At 46.9% G+C, this 7,331-nt stretch overlaps 1 non-coding gene across 1 annotated transcript; it reads left to right on the forward strand.

Moving 5' to 3' along the window:
- The first annotated feature begins 5,032 nt into the window (after positions 1 to 5,032).
- TRNAN-GUU (transfer RNA asparagine (anticodon GUU)) lies at positions 5,033 to 5,106 on the forward strand. The gene has a single exon. It is a non-coding gene; the product is annotated as a tRNA-Asn (tRNA).
- The last annotated feature ends 2,225 nt before the right edge of the window (positions 5,107 to 7,331 follow it).

Below are 7,331 nucleotides of genomic sequence, written 5' to 3' on the forward strand. Positions count from 1 at the left end.
AGATTAAGTTGACTGTACGAATGTGAAAGTTCCAACGAGTTGAGGATCCCCTTGGTACGCTTTTGTCCACAATCTCATGAAGGGCTTCTGTTCTTTTGGGGGAACGTGTGAAGAATGCTGCTATGCCTCCGATATCCTGAAAGAAAACTCGTGTCTCTCTGATCTTTGATACCGCCTGTTGCATAATAAGATTGAGTTGGTGGGCGTAACAGTGCACAAAATGGGCATTAGGGTACACATCTCGAATTCGTTTCTGTACTCCACTAAGGCTTCCACTCATTACGGACGCACCATCATAGCTTTGTGCGATAAGTTTTTGTTTTTGAGGCAGGTCCGGGAAAATTAAGTCCAGTTGACACAGTATTGCTACAGTGATGGTTGCTGCACTAGAGTCACTTAAATGCGTGAAGCCATAAAATCTTTCCACAACGTTTCTGTCACTGTCAAGGTACTGAAACACTAACACGGACTGTGTTTGAGTGGACACATCAGTGGTGTCATCAGCCTGAATAGCCACAAAGTCTGTGTTTCGCAACTCTTGCACAATATGGCTTCTTATAATTTCGAGCATACAGTCAAGGAGTTCATTTTGTATTGTATTAGAGGTGCCCTTAAAGACTGTAGCATGTGCTAAATGTCTTTCCAAATCCTGGTCTATGGTTGACATTAAATCCACTAGGCCTCGGAAGATCCCAGGTTTTGAGGAAGTTTCTGATTCGTCATGGCCTCGCAATGCCAGTTCGAAAGCACCACAGAAACGAATGCAATCAATGATCTTGGATAGATTTTGTCTGTTCTTATCAACAGCTTCATTGTGTTTTTGAATGGATTTGCGATACGCATCATTTATCTGCTGCTCAATTGGTGCGTCTTCCCCCAACATTCCCAGTCTTGTCAGGTTTTCCAGATGATTTCTTGTGAGCGCATGCTTCTTCATTTTTTCAGCGATGTGCTTCAGGTCGACCATTCCTTGCCGTGTCCGAGAAAAGTCACCGCCAAACAGCAAGCAGGGGAAGCAGAACAGAGAATTTCTTATAGGGCACCCTGTAAGCCAATCAGCTTTTGTGTACCAGGCATTTGAGAATGTACGTTTTGACATTTTTCCTCTGTCCTGGGTAGTTTGCTGTAGGTTTATTTCAGGCTGAGGAGGTCCTAATTGTTTTATCTGTAGTTTATGTTCAAGTGGCCGTGACTGGAATGACTTTGTAATCAGCTCTTGTACTGTATTCATGATGGTGTGTTGCTGGCCTTACCAATATATATATATTAAAGAGACCTGTCAATAATCAAAGTACAACGTATAAGGTGCAGTGCAATAATATCAAATTTCAGTATAAATACATTATACATATATCTTGTGCATTATCCTAATACATCTCAAATGACTGCTAAAAATAGAGCCGTACTGCCTCCTGCCTCTCTGTGCCATAGTGGTTGCTGGAGGCACTGAAAGACACTGCTTGAGGCACTTGAGAGTGACCACATACATACATAGCCCTAACTCCCATGTAAAAAAATATATAGCATCAGTTTCCTTACCTTTAACACTGGTGTTTGCTGGGTTGTAGCCGGGGTCGGGTGAGAGAGCAGCAAAGGAGGTTGGGGTCCTCTTGTTGTTTGCTGGAAAATTGCCCCAAAATGCAGTAATGTTTCAGGTTGTCAGGTGCTGAAAATGAAAAGATAACAATTTATTTTTGAAACAGTAGGGTAATGAAACAAAGACTGTGGGGAAAAAACATAACGCTCCAATTTTTTCCTTGCAGTTTGCATCCAGCTCTTAGATGGCAGTTAATAGCTCTCTGTTGTATGTTAGGATTTTAACTTAGAAACTGCAAGTAACAAAAGGATCTCTCTGACAAAAGCAGTGCCTCACTGACCTATTTACATCATATGCATTTTGTGATCTGCATCAGGTATATATGTTCTTTGCAGCAGGCACATTAAGCTTCTGCGCTGCCGCCTGCTGCTAGTTCACTACTGGGACCACAAACATAGTCTGGCAGACTGCCAACGCTCCTACATATATAGGCCAACAACTGATGTTTCTATTTTTTGTTTTATATAGCGAGCAATCGGGCATCAGAGCGCTTTACATGCAGTAGGCAGTCTTGCATAGGGTTGCGGACCAGCCCCCTCCCCCAGCACATCCTCGCAGCATTGTTGGTGGAAAACGTGGCGTTTCCCCGCCTGGCTCCGTCCTCCGGGCGATGCCGGGCCATCTGCTGTGCAGTGATGGGAGCCGGTGGCCCCCGGTGAGATGGGGGGGGGGCAAGCTACCGGCGACGCCTCTGCACGGGCGGGCATCAGACCTCTCCACCCATGCGTATGAGCCGCTGGAATCCCACATATGCGTCTCTAGCTTTATTTATTTATTTATGATAATTTATTTGTTTAGGTGTATTTATTTATAATTAGTGCAGTCAACAGTGGACTGGTCTGTGGTGAAGTGGTATTTATATTATGTGATATTACTCTTCGGAGTATGTTAGCGCCGTGAGTGGGATTATTAGTGGCATTATGATTATTTTAATTAATAGGAAGCCGTAGTAGAATATTGTAGTTAGTAGTGTGGGCAGTATAATTCATACTTATATTCACAGTAGAATTTATTATTGTAATTACTTGTTCTATTAATGTTGTTAATGGTGGTAGAATTGTTACTATTATAACTCGGAATGGCCTTATTATTAGCAGCAGTATAAATGTTCTATTTGTATTTATTAATGGCATTTTTTTTACGTTAATACGCGTAGTAGCAGAAAATATGTAATGTTTCATTAATTGAATAAAATGAGAATTTATACTTTTAGCAGTGTTTTTTTTTTTTTTAGTTCTGGCCGCCCAATGTTGCCCCCAAATAAATTATTAAAATGAACACTCGTGTAAAGTACATATTTTCACATTTAGGCCGAAAGACGCAGTAGTCGTTCACTCCCAAAAGTGACTTTATTCAGAGAACAGCGTCCGAGAACTCCTACCTTTGGCCCAGGCATATTCCATGATGTGGGGCAGCCAGCTCCGTCACAGCCCCTCGAACTCCGCGAGTGGACGCGAGGCCCCGAATTATTTCAGCGGTAGCCCGTGATCCTGCCTGAGCGGTGTGTCAGAGACAGGGATAGCTGGGGGGAATTAACCGTGAGCAGCAGTTTACATTCCGCGCTGACACAAATTAGTCTGCTAAAGTAGAAGGGTGTGGGATCGGAAGCCAAGAACGTCAAATTAGTAGTGAAATATATAGTATATTTTTTTTTAAAAAAAAAAGCTACTGTAACATGATCCCCTTTTAGAAACAAGCTGTGATTTTTTTTTACCCATTTAATTTTTTTCAGGCTTTTAGATAGAAGTGCGCAGCATCTGCAGACAAGCAGATGTTTACTGTGTTGTGAGTCTACCATTTTATATTCCTTAAACTTTTAAACCTCATATTCGTAATATATTTTAGTTTTTTTTAAGGTATCACTTTGGGTCCGCACCATCACTTGTATAGCAATCAAAAGACTATCTGTGGTTTGTTTTGAGCTCCGCCATTTTAACTTTAATGTTGTGTCTTACTCATTGTGACTAACTTATTTCTTCGGTTACACACCACCCATGGTCTGACCGTGGTTTCTTAAGATAGAATACATGCTGTCTTAAATTGTGACATCACTTCCACACAGCGATAACAGCGGATCCCAGCAGTACAGATTAAGCAATGTTTTTTGTTTTCACCACACACTGAGGCCGGATCAGGGCGAGAGTAATCCAAAGGGAAACGTTTCAGGTGATGAGAATTCATGCCTGAAGTTGCTATCAAACCATTTTAGAAAAAGCAGCTGAAAATGAAAGGGTGCCTCGTGGGCTCCTAGAAGCCCTAGCGTGTGTAAGGTAAAGAAATGCCGCGCAAATACCTTTGATCCACGGAGGAGGAGTCGCGCGTGGCTATTTTCACATCTCAGGGTCGGCGGCGGGCGAGAGATGTTCAGGTTTAGAGTGTGCTGTGGACTGCGAGACGACAACACCTTTGAAAGAAAGGCCCCCTTACCAGGCTGAACCGGATCCAACGACACTGCAGCACCGCGCGCCGCAAATGGCCAATCACTGCATGACTACATTAAGTCAGAGACAGTGATTGGCCATTGTGCAGGGCGGCTGAGCCACCCACGCTCGGCATCCAATATGGATTGCCCCTGCTGTGCTGCGCGGTGACCGGCCAATCCTGGCGCTGCATGCAGCGCCAGGATTGGCTTGGAGGGCACACTAACTGCTCGCCCTGTCGCCCTTTTGCTGCCAGGGGCTGCCGCCAGCATAAAACTGCACCCCCCCCCCTACTAGCTAATGGGGCCCTGGCCCTGGGGACTTTAATGCGCATGCTCGGGCAAGTTGCTGCCCGAAGCATACATGCGGGAAAACAACTAACTAGAAGCCCGCCCCCCCTGCGCACTCCTGATTCAGTCGGGTGCTGCCCGGCGGCGCCGGATAAATATCGTGCTAAGGTTTTACATTTATTTTAATTATTTTACGGCAGCCGCGGGTCCAAGCAGGGCTGGTGGGGCTACGCCCCTACGCCCCAATGGATGCACCGCGGCTGTCCTAAGGCCTATCTCCAGCCAGACCCGGCCTCGGATGGGTAAGGACGCCTAATGCTCCGGAGAGACAGGCCGATGCTGTAAATGTAGCCGCGTGAGAGAGAGCAGCGGAGAGAGCTCATGAGCCGCCGCCAGAGCCCCTCCTGCGCCTGCTGGGCAGTTAAACCATGAAACCTGTCCATGGAACCGAGGCAGACCCCGGGCCCTGGCCGGCGGTGCCAGCTGGTTCTGAAGTGAGAGGGTCCCGGAGAGCTTTTAAAGCAAGAGTAGTGTGAGAGATGTGCTGCGATGAGATGATGATCTGAGGGCGGGTTAAGTGCAGCAGAAAGCGCTTAGTGAAATGAAGTGCTATCTTGGCGCTTGTAAGACATGGATCGTCCAGTGTTTTACCAAAGTAAAAGTCTTCCCTGGCCCAGGGCTCTGGACTCAGCTGGAATTCTGCCTCCCCGGAACGTGTCTCACAAGTCTCTGTGGCGCAATCGGTTAGCGCGTTCGGCTGTTAACCGAAAGGTTGGTGGTTCGAGCCCACCCAGGGACGGGCTTCTTTCTTTTACAAATGTAGCATTCGCCGCACTCTGCTCACTTCCCCTTCTTACACGCCCACTCTCTGCACCTGCTGTCCTTCACCTCAACTCTCAAATACCAAAAATAAACACCTGAGCGCCGGCCGAGCCTGGCCGCAAGGAAATACTGTTAACTGTGGTTTGAACGGACTAATGAATAAAAGTCTTTAGAGTGTTTCTTTCAAGAGGGATCTAGTGGACTTTCACACTAATAGTGTTTTTGGGTTGTCTTTTGCCCTCTTATAGGATAGGCTAAATCTGCACTAAACTGTAGGACATGACATCATTTCAATGAGGTTCCATGTGATTGCTCTATGGGAGTTTAGAGGTGACTGTCTTGTCCTAATAAATGCAACACTTTCTGCAGGCTTGCCACCAAAGAAGAGGAACTGGTAATTTGTATCTTATAAGGGCTGATTGATGCTCGGGCCTCACCAACACCAAAAAAGAATTGAGAAAGTGACTTTATATTTCCCTGCAGTCATGTCCGGGATTCGCAGCTGCAACAAATAATAGTTCTTGATATGGTGGTAGAGCCTGAATTATTTTAATATTTATCGATTCTTTCCAGACCTGCCTGCAAGCACTTTTCTTTTTCTTTGCCGCCCGTGTATTAGACACCAGCACAGCCCTGCAGGAGGAGAGCTCTAACACAAAGCGATAATAATGCAATGTACGTCACTCCCCTCTCTAACATCATTCCCTCCTTGTCTCCTTGGGTCCTCCCAATTCCTGCTCCTCGCCCCACGCGCTTTCCATCTGAGTGACAGTAAGAGCTACACGTCTCTCCCAGTGGCTGTTATTAAAGAGAAGGGTCCCGCACAATGTTAGCGCTGTGACGGGATTAATAGTTTGCCATTAAAAAAAATGCATTGTATTATTATTCGCATGTTATGGCAGCTATGCTCACCACTATACCACCAACGCTCTATGAGGCTTACTTGTGCCACACTCAGAATAAGAAGTGGCATAAGCCTATGACACTCTCCTAGTGGAGTATATGTGAAGTTAAAGGCAATGATTCCCCCACAGACCTTTTCACTCTAATGACCCTTGAAAGACCCCCAATCTGTCCGCTTCTAGCAGCCCCCCCTCAGGCGGAGCAGCACTGACTGGAACCCTCATCTTTACTGAGTACCATTGAGTTGGGTAACAATAAACATCTGTTATTCAGCGCCAAGATACCCGTAGTGGTGAACGTGCGCTTTACAAATACACATGTTATGTTTTTATGTTACTCAGGAGAAACCAGCTGCGTCATTTATCCAAAGCCCGCAGGGGGCCGGATGCTGACTTCGGCTTCAATCCTGTTCCAGCAGTAGTCTTAGTATCATGAGCCCTGATGTGCCTCAGGGCCCCGGTGCCGCTGCACATGCTGCACCGATGCAAGCTATGCCCATGCGCCCTGGAACTGTGGATTCGAGCTGTCTCGAGGGGCGGCGGGTACATGCCACCTGCAGGGCATAGATGGTGGGGGGTCTCTAAGGGATTGTCCCGCTCCAGACATTCAGCTTCAAGGAAAGTGATGGAGGACACCCCCCTCCCCCCCATCACTGCAAGAATGTCCACATTGAACTAGAAAAGAGAGGGCACAGAAGGGTTGTCTGCAGAAGAGACGGAGAGAGGTCAGCCTTCAGTGTATGGAAGTGTAATGGGACACCAAGCTCATCACTGTGATGTGTAAGGGCATATTGACGTCACGCGCTGGACGGAACCAGATGGTACCGGCCGGTGCTGCTGGGGAGGCTACGGGTGGTTGAGACCCATCACCCGTTCTATGAGGTCACGTTGCCCTTTAATATACCCCATCTTGTTAGGGACTCTGGAGGTGGTGAAACAAATCATTGGGGTCCAGTCACATCACATACGAAAGACCACCACATTACCACCTCGAGTCGTCAGCCCTCCCCATCCCAGTCCTAACTACATGAGCATAGATCCTCCCACCAGAAACTCCCAAGCAACTAAAAACCCATCCCTTCCCTCCAGGCCACACCCACACCCTGATGCACATAATCAAGTGACCCGCGTATCCACATCCCTAACCACCAAGCACAAGAAGCCGAACAGAGAGGGAGGGATGGGAACCAGGACTCGGACGGGGAGGGTTAGGTAATGAATATTACAGGTGACTAACCGGTCATTACCTCCTCATCAGCCCTCCCCATCCCAGTCCTATCTACATGAGCAGATACCAAAG

The sequence above is a fragment of the Triturus cristatus genome, chromosome 12 (assembly GCF_964204655.1).
Source record: "Triturus cristatus chromosome 12, aTriCri1.1, whole genome shotgun sequence".
In the NCBI taxonomy this organism is placed as follows: domain Eukaryota; kingdom Metazoa; phylum Chordata; class Amphibia; order Caudata; family Salamandridae; genus Triturus; species Triturus cristatus.